The 21,384-nt window shown below is 40.0% G+C and overlaps 1 protein-coding gene across 2 annotated transcripts in view; it reads left to right on the forward strand.

Moving 5' to 3' along the window:
* The window catches only part of CACHD1 (cache domain containing 1), a 203,544-nt gene that overhangs the window by 12,354 nt on the left and 169,806 nt on the right, over positions 1-21,384 (forward strand). The gene's annotated exons all lie outside the window — the stretch shown is intronic.

Consider the following 21,384-nt stretch of genomic DNA (forward strand, 5'->3'; position numbering starts at 1 on the left):
CAAAAAAAAAAAAAAAAAAAAAAATGTAAATCCAGATATGTCATTTCTCTGCTTAAAACTTTCTAAAGGTCCCCATCTGACTCAGAGTAAAACCATAAATAACAGTGGTCCTCACAGCTGAATGTGATCTGGCCCCTGCTACCTTCGTGACCTTATCTCCTACCTCCTCTACTCCCTCCTTCCCCCGCACCTCCGCATCTCCACGTACACTGTTCTTTGAACACTACAAGCACATTCCTGCTCCAGAGCCTTTAAACTTGCTCTTCTCTTTGCTTGGCAACAACAAAAAGCCTCCCTTGCCCCTCCTCATTCTGTCTCCTTACCCTGTTCATTTTACTGATTGTCACCACCCCTAACCTCTCCTGGGCGGCATTGTATTGTTCACTGTTGTATTCCTGCAGAATGGTGCTTGGCAGTGATAGTCACTCAATAAATACTTACTGTAGGAAGGTGGGGGTGAGAGTGACACCTCTACGGGCTGATAGGAAGGAATTTGAGGAAGTGATGGAAAGGAGGAAGAAGCTTATCAAGTGGAGGGGCTGGGGGGCTAGCAGCAGAAGGAGGACCAAACAGGGGAAGGTTGGGGGGCCAGCCGATGGGGGAGGAGCCAATCAGGGGAGGGGCTGGGGGCAAGCGTTCCAACAGAGGGAAGAGCCTTTGCAGAGGTCTTGGGAGGCAGGACCTCGGTATACCTGAGGAAATGAAAGAAAGCTGGGCGGCTGCAGCATGCCTGCAGAAGGGTGATGTGAAGTGAGGAATTTGGATGCTCATTGGTGCAAGTAGAATTGTTTCCCAGTAACTCTTTTGGCCATGCCTTTATTGATAGGACCCATAGAAGGGTAAAGATGTGTGGAGAAAGACCCTGGGTCTGGAGAGGTCTGGAAGTTGAAAAATCTGTGGTAGTCCATTTGTTGCTCTCTTTCAACTTAAACAAACAAACAAAACCCCTGCAGCTTTGCTGAAATATACCATGGAGAAACATCAAGGTGAAGGGTTTTTATCCCCATACGTGCCCAAAATATATGTATTTATATGTATCATGGGAAAAAATATAAATGTAGCTGCATTGTTCTTTATCTGTGATTTTAAAAAATACTTATGCTTCCCATGGCATTTTACCCTCTTGGTAAAGTAGAAAACTAAGGTCAACTCTGTATAGAGTAATGAAGGCCTCTAATAACGATTCAGATGTACTTTCTCCACAATCAATTACCTTTATTTATTTTTATATTTACATATAGTAAGGTATACTCTTTTCTTACAGAGGATAGCAATGATCACTTTTAATGTGGCTTTGAAATGTTAGAACAGAATCCATATGAAGTGCGTCAAATATTCTTTTTTTAATTTTATAATTGTGGTAAAATATAAATAACATAAAATGTTCTGTTTTAACAATCTTTAACTGTACATTTCTATGGCATTAAATACATTCATATTATTGTGCAACAATCACCACCATCCATCTCCAGAACTTTTTCCTCTGTCCAGACTGAAACTGTACATATTAAACATTAACTCCCCATTCTTCCCTCTCTCCAGCCCCTGGTAACCAATTTTCTACTTTCTGTCTCATTGAATTCGGCTATTCTAGGTACCTCATATAAGTAGAATCATACAGTATTTCTTTTCTGACTGATTTATTTCACTTAGCATAATGTCTTTGAGGTTCCCATGTTGTAGCATGTATCAGAATTCTCTTCCTTTCTAAGGCTGAATACTGTTCCATTGTACGTATATACCACATTTTGTTTATCCACTCATCCATTGATGGACGCTTGGGTTGTTTCCACCTTTTGGCTACTGTGAATAATACTACTATGAACATGAATGTATAAATATGTGTTTGAGTCCCTGCTTTCAATTCTTTTGGGCAATTGTCAGATCATATGGTAATTCTTTGTTTAATTTTTTGAGAAATGCCATACCATTTTCCATGGTAGCTGCACCATTTTACATTTCCACCAGCAATGCACAAGGGTTTTCTGATTTCTTCACATCCTTACCAACACTTGTTTTGTTTTGTTTTTAAATAGCCATCCTAAGGGGTGTGAAAATGTACATTTTTTGGTGTACAGTTCCATGAATTTTGACAATGCACAGTCATATAACCATAACTACAATCAAGATACACAACAGTATCATCACCCCAGAAAATGATCTCATGCTGCTCCTATACAGTCAATTCTTTCCCCCACCTGAAACCCCTGAAAACAATTGATATATTCTTCACCTCTGTAGTTTTGTCTTTTCTAGAAAGCATGGAAGCATCATAATATGCATTTTGAGTTTGCCTTCTTTCGTTTAACATAACACATTGAGATTCATCCATGTTGTATGCATCAATAGTTCATTCCTTTTTATTGCTGAGTACTATTCTTTCGTATGGATTTAGCAGTTTGCTTATCCATTCACCAGCTGAAGAACATGTTTTAAATCTACTACTACTACTATTATTATATTATAGTACATTCATGTACAAGTGTTTGTTTGGACATAAGTTTTCATATCTCTATGGATGAGATTACTGTGTCATATGTTAAGTGTATGATAAACTTTATAAGAAGTGTTCAGTCTGTTTTCCAAAGGGGCTATATCATTTTATATTCCCACCAGCAATGTACAGAGTCACGGTTGCTCCACAGCCTCACCAGAACTTGGTAGAGTCAGTCATTTTAATGTTAGTCCTTGTAAAATGTGTGATGTAGTGTCTCATTGTGGTTTTAATGAACATCATTTGAATAATGATGCTGAGTGTTTTTTCATGTGCCTATTTGCCATTAGTATATCTTTTTTTGATATAATGTCAAAACACTTACCTATTTTTAAATTGTTGCCATTGATTTTTAAAAAAACAATTTAATGATTTCTAGAGTTTTAAATTTGTAGAGTTGTACAATGATCAGCAGCATCCAGTTCTATGACATTTCCATCATCCCAAAAAGTTCTCATGTGTGCCTGTTATAATGAGTATTGATATATATATATATCAATCAGATATGCTTTTTATTTTCCTTATGAGTGCCAAATTATACCACTGTAAGTTGATTTTTTTCATATGACATTGTTCTCACAGGAAATTTTCTTTCATTATTTAAATAACAATGATATAGAAGGCTGGAAAGAATAAAGTATAATCCAAAAGAGAGTTGTGGACTTTGCAGTTCTTGTTTTCAGCTAAGAACAAAATAGTAATCACAGTACTGTGGCCTGTGTCGACTCTTAGACTTGGTCAGTCAGTCAGTCTGTTAGGAATTATTGACTGAGCACCTGTTAGGTCCAGCACAGCTGTAGTGCTGGGGTATAGAGATGAACAGAAGAGTCCCTGCCTCTGAGCAGCTTACGTGCCATAAGAGTGGGATAGGTAGATATTTAAACATGCAGAAATTAACTGAAGATAATGTTGGACCCTGAGCTCTTTTGTTAAGGAGATAAAGTAGATTAATCTGGAGCTCAAAGAAGGCCTCTTGGGGGAGCTGCTGTTTGGACTGAGGCGTGAATGATGATTGGGAGCAGCCTGGGAGGAGCTGGGGAAGGAGGAAGCAGGACGGGGCCCTGCGGAGGGAAGGAGACAGTGTGTGTGAGGGTGGGAACGGAGGAAGGAGAGAGGATAGGATCACTTGACCCACAAGGTTAGGTTTTATTCTGGCTGAAGTAGGAAGCCATTGGAGAGTTTTAGGCACAAGAGTGATGGGCTGGCTTTGCTTTAGAAATACCCCTTTTTCCTCTTACTCTCTCGGCTCTACCATCTTCTGGCTCTCGGCTTCTTCTCAGGCTGGGTTTGCCTGTAGTAAAATGAGGGTGGTACTCTCAGGCCCCCCGGGGCACATCCCCCTCCTCAGAAGAGGAGCGGGCATCTCTCTCCCTCCTTGAAGGGTGCTTCGGGCTCACCCTCACAGCAGCCAAAACGTGGAAGCAACCCTCATTGGACCTCAGTGGACTATAGAGCATGAGAGGATGGCATTCCATCAGTTTATGCTGATCAGAACCTACTCCGAGAGCCTAGAGCGGTAACACAAATGTTCACTACCATCATCGCTGTCACCATTCCCGTGGTACTAGAATATGGGAAAGGAGTTTCGTCATTTTGGCTCACGTTTTGGTTATGCTGGCCTCCCCCCATTTTTAAAAAAATTTATTATTTACTGAGTACCTGCCATACCTAATCTCAAGAGAGACATGAAACAGGAGGTACATGATGGTGTTATGTCAATGGTGACTATCTAGGACGGCTTAATCCATTTGGTTAGTAGATGAATCCAAATCAATTAGTTTAGAAGGCAAATCTAATACTTTCTATATTGGAATATAATTTTAACTTTTTGTGAGGTGTTTGTGGTTTGGAATTGCCCATACTACTGGGGTTTACATTTTATAAACATATTAAAACAGATGCGTCTTAATAATGTAGTATGTTTCATAGACAGAATAAAAAAATACATTTTGCAAGTTGCAGTCTTTTGACCAGTCTTTATCTGCCCATCTCTAATTTCTTCTTTGGCTGTGTCTGTTTGTTCTCTGATGACATTTAGAAAAGCTGCAAAAAGAATTGCTCTTTTTGAATGTGAACACAAATATATAAATTTTACTGGATTTTAATAAATGATTTTTGAGAGGTTCACTGTTCTCAAAACAATTAGCATCTGTTTTGGACAGTTATTGTGAATTCATTTTGTAGAGAATCTCATGACATAGCAAAATACTATCAAGGAAGTAAAGTATGAAAAGTATCCTTTTTGAGTTTACCCCACAAAAAATGTCTTCTATTTGATGTGGTCCAAGAGTAATTATAGGACTTTCATGTAACCTGATAATTTTTTGTTGAATTTTCATTTAGTGTTGGTGTTCACGAATTATTAAGATAAAGGTACTGTGGTGCTGTTTCCCAAAATATCTGACATTGAATGAAGAGATGGGAGGTCTGCTGACATAACTGCATGGTTCCTGCATCATTCTTTTAACATGCTTACAAAGTGCCAAGAAGTATGCCTTATTTAGTGAATTTAGGTATTTTCTGTTTCATTAGAATTTGACTTTTATGTATTGGTTCTCTTAGTTATAAGACTGAGATCAATCGTGTAGATAAACATTCGACTATTATTTTTATCATCACATTAGAATGCTTTTTTCCTCAAAGCAGTCACATCACTATGATTCTTGTATTGAAAAATACAAGAATTGAAACTTCAGGAATGATTCTTGTATTGAAATAATTTAACCAGGAAAATTAAGTTAAAGTGAATTACGTAATTTTTCATTTAACTTATATTTAATGTCTACTGTTAGCCAGGCACTCTTGTAGATGCTGAAGGTAAAGCAGTCAACCAGTACAGCCCTGATTTCCTGGAGTGGACATCCTACTGGGGAGATTAGTTAGTAAGCAGGCTGGGAACAACAGGGGATGAGGGTCAGTTCAGGGAATTTATTCATATGCAGTAGTCAAGATTTTTGCTTGATGGATGCATATGGGGTTATGTGTTTGGACTCTGAGGGATTAACTCTTTTCAGGCTAGTCTGTCTCAAGCTGTATTTCTCATTTATGGCATTTTTAGATGACTCACAAGTGGCCTGTAAACAATTACTGTGCTTTACTCTTCCTCTGTGTGTTTCCTATAAACCCCGAGCTTGGTTTTTTATTTCTTTTTTGTAACTGAGCTGCCAGTTGCCCCGAGACTCCCCATTTCAGCCTCCCAGGACTGCCCTGACAGGAACGCTCACCTTTTTGTGAGCAGATGTGCTTTTGAAGGAGGAGTGAGTCCTTCCAACTAAAAGCCATGTGTAAGTAGCGCAGAGGCCTTCCCCGAAGGAATCAAGAGATATGAATAGTTCCAGAGATCTCCCATTTACAAAGTCTGGCTTCCAAAGCTCATTTTCATTTCGAAGTCTGTTGTTTTGAACAACATTCACCTAGAGGGGTTGTAAAAGCAGACCCAGTTCTCAAGCCAGCTCACAAAAGCTTGTTTAGAGAAACTTGGATTTTAATTAAGCTCTCTCACTATCCCTCTGAGCCTCAAGTTCCTCACTGTAAAAATTGGGGTTATGTGCACGGTTGTGGTCATATAAGGTCTGTGAGAACATCTAGCACAATGCCTGATGGCAGAGGTCTCAGTAAGTGCTCATTTTTTCTTTACGTAAAGGAAATACATAAATTGCTGGATCTTCAGAATTTGATGCTTCACCCCTCATTTCTAGGTTTTGAGCAGTATGAGGGGCCTGGGTGTGTGGGGATGATAATAAGGAAGGTGAATCTATGTTATTAATGGTGGGGGGAAAGGGGAAGTGCTGTAATATTATTAGCTACTATTTATGGAGCATTTCCTATGCTCTACATACCATGCTAAGCACAGGTTAAGTATTGGTTATTATGACTTAATTCACACATGCTCCAGTGGACCAAGCTGGTTGCCAGAATGTCTGTTCCTAATTGCCTTAGCCAAAGGGAGTGATGCAAAGGTACCTAATTGCCTTGGCAAAAAGTACAAACAGCTCTACCTCAGCTCCTGCCTACTTCTTTCCAGTTCTTTCAACTTAGCGCCTGTCCATTGACAAGAATAACTATTTGGGGACATTTTTGTCTGTCACTAAGCAGTTTCAGCCAAAAGGAAGATGCTTTTCAAATTCCCAAAGGGGAGAAGCAGCCCTCTCTCTGGTACTGCAGGTCCGACCAGGCCTGGTTTCCTCTTGAAATGTCTCCCTGTGATGTTGTAACTTAAAAGATGGAGGGCCGTTTGATCCAAGCCCAGGATTTGTTTGCTACAGGGTTTTTGTTAATAGAAAACACTCATGCACCTCTAGGGGGGAGAAATTAAAGCACATACTTCTTCCTCTTTGACCTTCGAACCCTTGCCATTTACATCAAACACTCACTGGGAGAAGAAGCTAAATTAATAATCTGTGATAGCTCTTTCTCTAACAAGCCTTGCTTTAAACGTTGCATTTTTCTCCTCCAGCTGATGAGCTTCCTTCTCAAAAGATGCATGTGCCCTTCAGACATCCGAGGGTAGGGAATGTACTTTTTGGGAGGGGCTTGCTTTGCTAACACGGCAGTGAGTTTCAGAAATATCTTGCCTTTCAAGAACAGTTACAAAGTAGTTGTACAAAGGCTGAGTGACTTGGCTTCATCAAGCCTCAATTTCTTCATCTGTAAAATTGGGATTTTGCCTTACCTCAAACAGTTGGGGTGAAGACCAAAAGAAAAGAATTTGTATAAACATAGTTTGTATCATGCTTTTCAGTTATAACTTTTTATTCTCATGGGAAGCCAGCAAACGGTGGAGGGAGTATAGGTACAGAGCAACACTTTCTTTTTCAAAACATAGGACTGAAAGCTCCTGCCCTTTAATTGTCAGTAAACCTTCAACCCTCTGGGGTTCCCATGTAAGAATTATAAGATGAAATCTAGAAAAACTTTGCCTAAATAACTTTTATTTTTATTAATAAGTAAATTTTTTAAAGTTTTAAGTTGATAAATAATAGAGACCAGTATGATATTACTACGTAATATTAATAATGTCTTAAATTTATTGCCCTGCTTTAGGGCTTGGGCAGGGGTTGCTCTCAAATGATCCAGTCTGTAAATGTTCAGTCTATGAATGCCAGGGTCCTTCTATATAGTGACCCCAAGCAGTGGAAAAAGAGGTACCTTTCTTCAAGGAATAGAACCCTGTTTTTTTTTTTCAATTAGTAAAAATTAATGGTAAGACACTAGCTTTGCTGTGTTGAGATCATACATTCTACTTGACTCCCTTAAAAGATCTTTCATTAGATTTCTTTCTTGACCATAGATGGTTTTAAACTCTGGAAGTCCCCTAAATATTTTTCCATGAATTTAAAAAGATGGGAATTTTTTAGAAGTTTGGAATAAAGGGTGAAGTCTACGGCCATACCACCCTGAACGCGCCCGATATTGTCTGATCTCGGAAGCTAAGCAGTGTCGGCCTGGTTAATACTTGGATGGAATAAAAGGTGAAGAAAAAAAATTTTTTTTTCATCTAGGTTGCATTGCTCATTTGAGAAAAAGAAGAAGGTTGAAGAAGATATTTTTTACTTGCAGTATAAACAAACTTTATTAGGTATGCTTTATCCTGAGTAAAAGGCCATTGGAATTCTTTGTTGCTTCAGGATTAAGTGTGATTTTATAACTTTAGAAGATTCTAGGGAAGGATAGCCTTTATTTCTGATAGCATGGAGTTGGGTTCTCCCATTGCTTTCTTAGAACAAGCTTTGACCAGTAGCTCTGGCCTTTGTATCCCCTTTTCTGGCCTTTGTCTGTGTGTTCATTTACACCATTGGACAACATCAAATGGATCCTGGCTCCACATCTCTCCAGGACAGTCTCACAGAAGTGACTTTTCCTGTCATCACATCCCTTCTTGGAGGTACCCTGCCTGTTCTGAAACCCTTCATCATATGCCACACAGAAACAATAAGCTACTTTTATTGAAAACCTATCATGCACCCAGCAGCACTGTGCTGGCACTCCACTTAACCTGTCTTTGGAGTTAACATGACAGCACTGCCACTGGGACTTGCTGGGTGTATTGTCAAGTTATTTGTCTTCTGGCACAAATGTGATCATCAGGTCCAGGTTTGTTAGCCTTGTTTAATACTGGAGAATCATGGAAGGCATTGTGATGTGAGGCGGGCACTGGCTCTGTCCTTGAGGATTCAGCTCTGGCATTGCCCTCGGTAGAAAATTGTCTGTTTTCTTACACCTAAGTTTGGGTTGGGGACTGCTCCTTTGTGACCCTTTACAACTCTGGACTTGCTCTGTGAGCTCCTTAAGGGTAGAGACTAAGTCTGCTTTCCCTGAGTCCTCAGTACCTTCAATAGTGCCCAGGACAAGGGTAGGCCCTCAGTAAGTGACGAATGAATGAACGAATGAATGAACGAATGAATGAATGAACTTGGAAACAAACACTTAGGGCTCCACCAAGTCTCTCTGGGTTACTTTCCTCACCTATAACATGGGGGTAACTAATATCTACTTCACAGAGCTGTTATATCGAACAAGAGGTCTCTAAAATACCTTTGTGAATTATGAAATAATTTACATATGTTATTATAAGAGTTCGGAAATACTTTTTGAGTAAAAGATTTCTTGTTTTAGCTTTTAAATAGCTAGGTAAATAAAAAAAACATTTCCATTTTTAACTGTGGGTGAACGTGCTCTTTGTGTAACTTTCATTCTTCTCCCAGAGGAAGTAATCATGAAGAAATAATGAGGTGAAAAGCTTAATCATGCATTAAGCCACTGATGAAGCATGAGTGGCTTAATAACTTCAGTATATAGTCAGGACCTCACTTATACGTTCCGAGAAAAGGTGTCCTACGTTTTATTGGAAAATTACTTATTACTTTTTGTATTTCCCACTTCCAAAGAGTGGAGGAGCAGTGTGAACAGTGCATATTACTGTATGGGGAATTGTGATGTTTCTCCTCTTAGGACTTGTAGGTAGGAGGGAATATTTTGCAAGTGTTATGGCCCATAGCTGCACAGCATAAGAATGCACGTGTAGGAAAGGAATTGTGCAGATCCCAAGTTGCTCAACCCAGGAGTTGCAGCAGCCTCACTAGTCAGTTTTGTCTACACCTTCTTTTCTCCTGGGAATTACCAAGGAAGGGGGAGGCCCCCTGCCACTAATTTTAAATCCTCCCTCTTCCCTGCCACACACACCTTTTCTCCTTCCTGCAGTGAATTTAAACACATTTTCTGGGGCTGATTTAGTGAGCTCGTGGTCCTCATAATCTCCTTATAGAAGTGTACGCACATTAAGGGGACGTATTTAACAGACACGGCCACCTCTGTGAAAGACTGCTTTATGCAAGGGAGGGAGCCTTTGTGTATTTCCCCACCTCTCTGCAGTTCCTGGGGCATTTCCAAAGTCTCCTGGACACCGAATGGCAGAGTTGGAAAGGATTTGCTCCAGAAGGAGCGAGGGAGCAGTGGAGCAGGGGAGGGAAGAGGCCAGCAGTGGAATGCAGCACTGGGACTGGTACTCCAGGGCTGAGCATCTTAACATTTTCTTTTCTTACCCCCAGCTGGGGACTTTGCATTTTCAATGAGGGCTCCACTACCCTGAACTCTAGTGAAAGTGGGTCACTTTAAGCCTGTAACAATGGTGTCTTCTTATCCTCTTACTTTCATGCTTTAGATAACTTTTCTTTCAGACCAGGTAGGGGCTTATAATGTGGGACTGTGGCTCTGGCTTTGCCTGGTCAGACACATGAAATTTTCTCATCTTTTCTAAACATTTCTCCCCCTCCCTCCACTTTCTTTTAATTTGAAAGAAATTTTAACTTTGATATGTGTGGACAAGTCAAGCTGTATCAATGACATATTACGAGCAGTTGTCACAGAGAGGATAGCAATTTTCAAGTTCCCCAATAACATCCCAAAGCTTTGTTAGTCAAAGGATTTACACTTTCATTTTCTTTAAATTTATTTTGTAAGCTCCAATCTAAAATTTGATCAAGTGGAAGCTGCTTTTATTCACTACCTTTTACTTACCAGTGAAATCACAAGGATTATGCCTGGTATGGTTTCTTTTAAATTGCTAGGAAAAGAAAAAAAAAAAAGTCCTAAGGACAGCATTTTATTGGTAAATAGGACATATAATAATGCTCCTTTGGGGGGCACCTATTATGTGCCAGGCATTATGCTAAGGGTTAGAGTTCTATTTCTCATGCATACAGCTACTGACTTCACAAAGAGTAAGTGACTTGTCCAAGATTTGAAAGTCACAAAGTGGTAGAGGTGAGAGTCAAACCCATGTCAGCTTCTGCCGAGACTTAGGTTAATTACATTAATTGATGCAGCATTTAATGAGCCCCATAATATTTGTTACTTTGCGTAGGGGTTCTGAATATGGGCATGGGTTATGAGAGGAACTGGTATTAGTGTAGCTCAGTCAACAGGAAATACTTGACAGATCCAGCAGCTGAAGACACATTTGTTTAGTTCATTCCTCTGTCCCAAGTAGGCATGTCTGGGAACTCCCTCCCTCCCTGCTCAGAGAGAATGGAATGTATGTAGAAGTAATTCGAAAACTGGAAATGAATATAAAAGTAAATTATTATTTGTCATCATTATTAGGGGGTGGGGGGAGGGGTCAGTAGAAGAAAAGGAAAGAAAACCTCAGAAAAGAATGCTAAATTCCAATCTCGGGTAAGTTTTGTAGTACACAATGTCTATATTCTGGAATCCCTTCCTGAATATGTTAGGGAAAGCTCTCCTGTTGTAGAAATAATCTAAGTTTATTTCTTCTTGACCTCTGTTGAAACAGAAAAAGTGGCTCCTGTTATTGTTCACACAGTTGAAAGACTGTGAAGTTCTCCCTTATCTTCAGGTGATTTACCACCCAAAAAGGTGTGTCCTCAACATACTTGATCTGCCTGGATTGAGGCTGGTGGATGGACTTTGTACTCAGTTGTTGATTGGGAGAGAGATGGAAAGATAACAACACATGGACAGAAAGAAAGGCAATACAGTGCCCTTTTTATTTGATTCAGAGCTAAGAGAATTCCCTTTATTTTTTTGACCCTTTTTGAACCCAAGTTGCTATAATGAGTTTTCAAAGGGCCACTAGCACTAAAGTCTTCAAATTTATTTATCTCGGCCTACTTATTTTTCCTTCTTTTTCTACAAGCTTATAGCTGTGTCTCCCTCTTTCTCTATTTCTTCCCAGGTTTGCCTTTCACTAGGAAATAGAACAAAAGTTGGCAAAAGTTGGAATATCTAACCCATTAAAAAAAAAAAAGAACATGTATAGGCTTCTCTCCCTCTTTGTTGGCTGGGGCCTTGGTAGCTGTATTTTAGTTTTACTATAATATATTTGAATAGCTTTGAATGTACTGCCAAAGGCAAGAGGGCACTTAATACCTTTGCATTTTATAGTGATTTGTTTGCCAACCTGGCTCACGTCCCAGACAATGCATCCTAGAACATGGGTGGTGTAGTGAGAGTGACTTGATGTTTAGTGCTTGTTTGAACTACATTCAGAGCTATTCTTTGAAATATGTGGGATATTTCACTTCAGCTAATGGGCTCAAGATTCTATAATTATGCAAAATTGCCTGACCTTAGTCTTATTGAAAATATTTTGATTGCTTTTTAGCTTTTCAGCTTAGTAGTAGTACTTAAATTTAGCCAACCTAGAACGTCTAAGGGGTGGTATGCTAGAGAGTCAAGAAAAATCTGATAATTTTTGAGGTAAGAAACTATATTCTACATCTGGCTATGCATGTGGTGGGGCCGTGAGCTAATCACTCAACCTCTCTGTGCTGTGGTTTCCTCCTATAATCTACTATAGATACCTTTCGGAGTCTAATTTTCTAGGATTATGTGCTGACTCGAATTTTTCCAGCATTTTGTAGCCATAGGCACCGCATTTAGGGTGCTTGTCATATTTGGAAATTACAGCTTGCAAAATTTCTGACTTTGAGGGAAAAATAGAGTAGACTAGAGTGTAGAATCCCTTTCTACCTAACAAGAATCTTAGTAGCAGAAATGATGTGCTGGGAATTGAGAACAAGAATCTGTTAGAGAGGGGAAGTGAGTCGAAGTCTTCCAGCAGAGCCAAACTGGGAAAGCTTCACTTATGTGTCAATTTATGGGTCACTGAAATCACATGACATGGACCACCTTCCTACAGGATAGTCATGCATGGAAGCCCAATTTCCTCAAAAACCTAGATTTTCCTTAGAAGTTACCTCAAGAAAAAAAAAAGAAAGAAAGAAAAATTGAGCTTTGCCTAAGTGGTTTCCTGTCCTTAAGGTTTCCATGGAGAGAGCATTTTCAAGATTAAAGGACTCTAGCTGTCATTTTTAACCCGAGGGGTCTTAAGATTTATATTTCAAAGCAGGGTGGGAATTTAATTTAGTCCTCTTTTTTTTTTTTAATCATGTGTTTGAGCAAGTTTACTCTTTCTTCCAAAAATGTAGAGTTATCAGCCCATTGGCTACTAATGGATTATTTATTGACTTTACAGTAAAGAGAGAGTAAGAAATAGTGTCTGATTTTATAGTGCCTCTATCCCCAAAATGAAGGCAGAGTTTTTTTTTCTTTCTGTCAGCCAGTAATGCTGCAGGGCTTCGGCCAGCAGTGGTCCTTTGGTCATCCATTCATTCAGCCAACAATGTTTTAGCCCCTACTATGTGCTCCTCCATAGTGCCTTGGGAGGTCCTATGGTAGATATTGAAAAGGACACAGGGCCTGTATGTGCTCACAGTGCTAATGGGCCGGGGGGAAACCTAAGAATCCTTTCTAGTTTTGAAATTTCACTTCCAGTTAATTATAGCCAGCAGTAGTTGGCGAGGAAAGCAGGGAAGGGCAGAGAAGGAGACCCTTAGCCAGGAAGAAAAAAGAGGTTTCCAAGTCTGGTCAAAGTAATGTGATGGTTATGAGAACTGAGGATGTTTGGAGTCATATATTTCAGGAAAAAAATACCTAGGACTGACAGCCTGGAATCAACAGACCCTGATTTATTCTCCTGCTTATCTTTAGAGCCTCTGCTCCTAGTAAATGAGTCAGCCCCTGGGGAGAAAGTAGTCAAAATAACAACAGGGCACACCCAGGATAGCTAAAAGGGGCAAGGGGAGTTTACCAGGGGCCAAGAGTGAGCATAGAGTGGATCTCAAACCCCTTGGCCAAGCCTTCAGGCATTTTTCTTTTCTCCAGAAAACCTTCTCTGATTCTTCTAACACTGGGGGAATATACCCCCAGGACCACTGCTGACCAAATCCCTGCAGCATATACCCAAGACAGTGGTACACCCTCTTGAAGCTAACTGATGATTAAACAAGTGGTTAGACATAGCTTGGAGAGGGCTACCAGAAAGAAAGCATAGGGCACTCACAACAGCATATAGACATTGACTAGTGCAACAAGTACCAAATACAGTGCCTGGCCCAGCACTGTGATTCAGGACACGGGAACTATTCATTTTCCCTCTTTATTTTCTCAGTGTTTGAAACTGAACTCCTCTTTGTTTCACAAAGCATTCAGTTTAAATCTGTATTTGATTATATTCCTACAGCAATACTTTATATTCCTTTTATCATTGTCTTCCTGAGATTTCCAAAGTTTACCGAATCTTTATTTTTGCGTGGGAAGATGCCTTCAAGGCTAATTTCCTCATTTTAAAGAACAGGAATCTGAAGCTCAGAGCAGTGTGGCTTCTTGCCCATATTTGCTGAAATAATTGGTGATGGGGCAAAGATGAAAAGCCCAGTCTCTTGACTTTTGATTCAGTGGCTTTTCTACCACACTGTAGCGCCTCTCAGTGTTTGAAATGTGAAACAAGATTGAGTCCCAAGCCTCAACTTCTTGGTTCTCCAATCTTGCCTGCTGAATTTATTACTTGATTTCAAATACTTTATTCTCTGATCTCTTATCTCTCTGTCAGGACTGAGAGCTACAACTCAGTTGTCTACTGTGTTTCATATTCTTGAGTAAGGAGTTGACTACCATGCTGGGCTGATTTGACTGTTTCCCCTAGTGAGATACCAGAAAGAAAGTGTAAAAATGGTTTATGTTAATGTACACTGATCATTTCCCTCTCTTCACAGCCTGTAGAATGGAGGAACGCCTAAAAAAGTATGAATTATTTCAGCCTTGTTTTACCCAGCCTTCATAGGCTTATTAAATAAACCTGATTTCCCAATTAGTTTGGGGTATACATTCTTGGAAGTAGTACTAACCAGCTGAGGACTGGATAGCATCCTGTATCAGCAATCTCCAGGTGTCTTCTTGAAGCCACAACAAGCTTCTGGACAGAGTGTTTTACCAAGTGTCTTTTGTGCAACTGTTGTTCAATTTTCCCAGACTGGGTGATATTAATGTCAAAGGACTTGACCAAACCCTTATTATGGGCTGATTGTTATCAGATTTCTTAACCATTGCCTTGAAGATACCTAAGCCTCCATAAAATTGTATTCTAACAACTTAAATGATACTCTTTCTTAGTCAGGTGCCATCACCTTAAAAACTACTGGCGAGTACACAAAATAAATGACAGAAACTCAACTGCAGAAGAGAAGCCAGAAAGAGTATGCCATCCACACTGGAAAACACTCAACTCTAGAGTAGAGTGCCCAATAAAGTGTTTTGCCTGAGAGTTTGTACTATGGTTGTATTACTCAGCAGAGGTTAAAACTCAAGGGTTCTTATTTGGGCTCCACAGAACTCAGGGAGTCCATGAACTTGATGAGGAAAAAGAAATTATAACACAAACCTCTAACTGAAATTTACCATTTCTTTTCATTATAATGTAGACAACAGATGCTATTAAGTATTAGCAGTACCTGAGACTTTATCACCAAAATAAATATTTCATGTCTCATTGTAGGTTTCACAGATAACTTGAAATAACATAATCTTCAGTACTTTGAAATTATAGCAGTTGTTAGATCCATTGCTAGATCTTGTTGATTAATGTACTAAGTCATATATTACTATATCATAACTTTAAAAAATATTTTATAGTTGCCATTCTTTACAATCTTGTGTGTTTTATGCATTTAAACACATGATCCTGGGAGGAGATTCACACACCTCACTGTACTGCTCCTGAGCTCCGTGACATAATAAAAACTAAGAACTCCTGGCCTAGGACAGGCTGCAATAACAAATCCCTGTATCTCAGTGATTGTCCACGTTTCTTGTTTAGTTAATGTCGTCTAAGGATTGATGTGGCCTCTATCTTGAGATGTTAGCATTCCAAATTTGACTTACATGTTTGCCTCAAGAGGCCAAAAGAGACATGGAGAACTTACCCTCATCACAACCTATTGTCCATACTTGGTCATGTGACCCCACCTATCTGCAAAGGAGTGGGGGTATGGGGAAGATCACTTAGGAAGTCCAGTAAGCAGCATACATGTCAGTTTCACAAAGGTATGCTTTTCATTGGCCAAAAGTGTTCAGCATTGTTTCTTCAACATTAAAGGTGCCTAATAAATATCTATGTTCTTAATTGTATCATTGACTGGGCACGCAGACAGACCAAACAAAACCCAGAATTGGAATTTCATAAAATCCATGATTGAAGCTCACACACTAATTATAAGAATTAACCTATTGCTATGTAGATAGTAAGGGTTTACTAGAATTATTCTATAAGTGAGCTGCTGCTTACAAATTAAGATTCTCTATTCCCTCCTCCTGCATTTTAACAAGTAAAGAGGAAAAGTGCAATGAGCTCACTACTATTATATTTTCTAGGAAAGAAATTAACAGAAAAGCAGTGAGTTATGGCGAGAATATTAACATGTTCTTGACAGACCAAGTATACTTCTTGCCTCCCTTATAGTTCACAACCTTTCCTACCAGCTCCATCTTTATGTTATATATTGTTTCTCTTGGGATAAAACCAACTTCATTCATTATGACCAGAGGCTTTCCAGTCTGGTTGGTAGCTGTATTCCTGGATTTATTTTAGTCTAGGTTCACTACCTCTTTGAACTGACTTATGCCTTTTTGTGTTGATGCCTTCAGCAGTTTATTCCATATTCTAATTACTTTTTTCTGTAAGAAAATACTGTCTGAATGGTTTGTAGAAATTCTACTTCTGGCAAAAATTACTTCTGGTGAAATTACTTCTACTTCTGGTGTTTTGTGCAAATGAAGACCAAACTATGGTAAGTATAGTTTAAATACCTTGAACTATTGTGTACCTACCTTTCTCTCCTACATTAGGGACTAACTAGGGACTTTCTTCCTGAAAGATGTAGAAGGATGGATATTCAACTTTCCTTGAAGCCTGATGAAAAAGAAATAGAAGTGATTTCCAGATAGAAATCATCAGCTTCATCTTACTGTAAAAAAACCAAAAACCAAAAAACCAAAACAGAACTAGTCTCTGAAGGGCATAAATGTAGGTTTTGACAGAGGGACCAGGCAGCATATGACTGGGACAGAAATTGTGGACAAGCTTGTCCTAGATGGCCTCTTTGCTGGCACTGATTAAATAAACACAGTGACTTAATGATAGATTAAAGGTCTAGAACTGAGGTGTCATTGCTAAAAGTTGTTCTTTTTTTCCTTCATATTCTTCTCCATATAAATTTTCCAATCAGCAAGTTGTATATAAGTAATGTAAAGCTTAGCTTTTTTTACATAGTATTTACAGTTTATTTGTTTTTGGATGTTTTCCCAGTTGTTTTCTTTCTTTTAAAAGGCTAAGATAAAGACACAACACAGATTTTTCCTTCTTTTGAATAGAGAAGACATATAACCACCTAAATAGTACAGAAAGTGTTGAAAGTAGACTCCTTTCCCGCAATGGAGCTGTGAACTTATCCTATAATGTACACTTCATAGCTGTCTTATTTGAGCACATCCTCCTGAGCCCTAAAATTGATTTGTTGTATCGCTTCCACATTTTTTGCCAACAGTTATTTAGACAGAGCTGAAACATATTAAACACTGGTTCAGTTCCCCATTGTCCTGTCTGGCACTCTGTTTCCGTCCATAATGCACACCGGTGTACATTTGATCACTGAGGAGCTCGTTATTACTGAACTCCAGCCAGGACTTAGTTTCTTTTTTTTTTTTTTTTGTCTTTTTCTGTGTCCGGCAACGGATTGCAACCCTCAGTGTCGCCCCCGTACCGGACCGGGACCGGCAACGGGATCGCAACCCTCGGTGTTGCGCCCGCACCTCGCTCAGCCAGTGAGCGGGAACCGGTCTGTATGTGGGATCCGAACCCTCGGCGGGAGCGCTGCCGCACTTCCCAAGCGGCGCACTATCGCAGTGCGCCACCGGGCCGGCCCAGGACTTAGTTTCTTAAACACATGTGCCTGCCTGGTATTGCTTGTAGGCTTTAAGCTCTACTTTTCCCTCTTTGTGTATATGTATGTGTTTGTGTGTGTTTCTTTTGTCTGCAGAGAATAGGTACAGCATGAAATCTTTTTTGATTATATTACAATTTTTGTCTCTATTACACATTCTCTTCTGTTGAGGGTATTTCAGGTTAAAAAGGAAAATACCAGCTCTGTCTAGTTAATGTCAGGATTGGGGTTGAAGTGAAATAGGTGAAGAGAGGTTGAAAATTTGTTTTAAGTGGAAGGGGATGAATAAAGTTAACTGTAATTAAAACCACTTAACCTGTAGTTACATTTCCTAAACCCAAGTAATAGCCTTAAAACTCATCACTGATTATGGAAACAACTGAAAAAGACTTTGGTTCATTGCATCAATCAAAGTACCTTTCTTTTCCCATTTTGGGTGCACTGATCTCCCTGTATTCCCTGGTGTTGGTGGGAAAACTTGGTCAAGAAGGATAATTACTTTTTTATTTAGTTGCATGCTCTTCAAGAGGCAACAGCAAGTATTCATTAATTTCCATCTGATAGAGCCAAACTTTTTTTGTGTGTGGCTAAACAATTGAAACAGGAAATGACCCAAGATACAGTTTCCATGACACCCTGTCACTTGGATCCAGTTTTCCAGAAGATGAAAGACCAAAGCCGGCTTTTGATAGTGAGTAACTAATTGGACTGGCTGATAGTGGGAGTTTTTTAATGTGAAAAATAAAGGAGAAAAAACTGGAACAGCTGTGTTTTAGTACAGTTGTCTAATCCTCAGATAAAACACTCCAAGGACATCGAAATTGAATAGTGCCTTTATTTAAGGGGAAAAAAAATCTAAAATCTGTCAAAGCACTGGTTTACTTTAGGGAAATAAAGAATAAATTTATGTGGAAAAGCAAAAAACAAAAACAAAAAAGAAAAGAAAAGAAGAATTTTATAGGACAAAGATACTAAGGGATGCCTTTTAGGAGTCATCTTTGTCCATGCAAAGTGTGTATATTTTTAAGGCACACTCTTGCATGTGAAAAAAGAGACTACTCACTGGATTACTTTTTTAGGCCACATTTTCAAATGTGTTTCTGTGTAGCATGGTGGATAGAGCTGATGAGTTTTGTTGGGAGTATCAAAAATATCTATAATTTGTGTTAAACAAATTGAGACATTCATTTAAAAATGTTCTTATTGATCAGTGCCCATACACACATACATTTGGGTTTCAATTGTTTATAGTTTGTAGCTGAAGAGCTTATCTACAGAATTAAATGTGAATTAGCCAGGGCTTTTTTCAGACTAATAGGTAAAATTTCCTATATACTGTTGGGAAGGTCATTGATTTGGGTTCTTATTCCTGGCCTTGTCAGCTATCAGCCCAGTGACCTGAACCTCTCTGGGACTCTGTGTCCCTTTCTCTAGTAAATGAAAAGGTAGGAGGTGGTCCTTATTGCTCTGGCATTCTGTGTACTTTTGAAATGTAGGTCAAGTTTTGCCAACTCCTAACATTGAGGTAACACTGATGAGCACAACTGAAATGAACATTAAGAGGTTAAAATTTTTTAAGTAGAGGAAACTCTTAAAAGAGATACAACATCCTCATCGTAGGAAACTAATGGTATACATTAGAACTGTGTTTCCTTACCTTTGAATATTGAGGAACGGCGCTCTTTGGCTTAACATATTTTCTAGTTATTCTCAACCTCTCTTTTGTGTGTACTAGAATCTTACCTTTGTCAGTTTTACATTTGTTGGATTTCCCTGTTGGGTTTAATTCTTTCATTTTGTATATAGGTACCTCTTCTTCGTTTCATTTTGCTTTCCTAAGAAAATGAGAGAAATAAATGTTAACACTGAAGTCCTACTATATTTAGGAGGCAGGGTGGTGGAAAGACAGACTGATCTGAACAATTACCTATTGTAAATTCCCTCCTTTGCAAATCCTATCCCCCTTTGGGTGGACTGCAAGTTCGGTGAGGCCTGGGACCACTGCCCTGCCCGTCCCCCGCTGCCCCGCACCCTTTTATAAAGCCAGCCACTTAGCACTGTGCCTGTGCCATGGGTGACACTAATTAGATGTTAGAATGGATGGATTGTGGAGACAAAGTAAGATGATGTACACACAGAGCACACAGTAGCTGCTCAATCAATGGTGGTAGTTTTTATTTACAGTCTCATTTCCATGACTGATACTTTAGGATGCTGTTGTTCTCCAAAAGTAACTCTTGAGACGACTTCTAAGTTTTTCTCTGAAAAAAAAATTTTTGTCTACCTGGAAGAGCATTTCTTTCCAGTTGTAGGTCAGTTTTCTTCTAGACCCACATCTCACTTGGTGTGAAACTAGAGCTTTTTCTTTTTTATTATACCACCACCCAATTTTAAGCTCTGCAAGATGTCCATGCAAGAATTACCTTGGTCTTCTCAAAGGCCATCATCCCCAGTACAGGGGGAAAGGGACAAGATACAGGAGGGAAGTCTAGGGCTGCTGGGGAGCCGGTGGGCTGGTACCGGCTCAGCCCGGGGAGCCACAGGTATGACTGTCAGGTGGCTGTCTTGTTAGGGCTCAGCTCGCAACGGTGACTATTCCGCGAGGTCTGAAGGGGAGGGTCTGGGAGGGTCCTCCTCCCGCCGCGGAAACTTGGCTTGCTCTCCGCTAGCTGTGTGGCCTGACCTATCGTTTAGGATCGCGGTCTGGAGATGAGAGCTCCACGCCCCGGGCACGCCGCGCCCCAGCCCGCTTCCTCGCGTCCTCCTTCCACTGCCGGGCGGGGTCCCAGCTCTCGTTCGCCCCTTGGGCCTGGAGCGGCTGCTCGGCCCGCCCGGTCCTCCCTTCTCCCCCTTCTCCCCCACCCCCGACGCTCTGCCCTTTTGCCTGGCTCGCCTCGCCCGCCCCTTCCACTCCTCTTGCCCAGCAAAGCCCGGGGCTGCTCCTCAGAGATGGTGGCGACTTGGGGCGTCTCCTTTTATGCCCTCTCCACACCCCTTCCACTCCTACCCGCTTTGGCCTGCGTTTTGTATTTTTTAACCAAAGTGACTGAAATGGTATGTATATATTTTTAAAGGCGCTTGTTTTTAGTGGGGGAGGAGGGTCCCACGCCAAACACAATGGTGAATTGAAGCACTGGCCTGTCTCTGCGGTCTTTAACTGGCTTGTCATTTCGTGCATTCCTGTTAAGTGCCAGGTGTCAGGGAACGGTAGGTTGGCTTCACTAGACTGCCGCCTGCCACTCATTCATGTGACATTTAATAAGCACTGGCGCTGTGCTTTAACGTTGTGCTGGGCTCTAGGAATAAAAAAAATTCAAACAGGCCAAAGTTCTGAATAGATGCAGATGGCTAATATAATTACCATTTACTGAGCACTTGCTAAGTGCTGAATGCTCCTACCTGCATTACCTTAGGTAATCTTCACAACATTGCTTTGAGGTAGGTGGTAAGATTGACCCTTTAATTACAGTTAATGAATGGAAGAGCCAGCGTTTAAACCCAGGTACTCTTAAACACTACACCAAACAAGAGCAGTAAAGTGTCACAATGTATTAAATGCTTACTCTGTGTCAGGCAGTGTTCTAAACAGTTTAT

The sequence above is a fragment of the Galeopterus variegatus genome, unplaced genomic scaffold (genome assembly GCF_000696425.1).
Source record: "Galeopterus variegatus unplaced genomic scaffold, G_variegatus-3.0.2 Scaffold2564, whole genome shotgun sequence".
NCBI classification, from domain to species: Eukaryota; Metazoa; Chordata; class Mammalia; order Dermoptera; family Cynocephalidae; genus Galeopterus; species Galeopterus variegatus.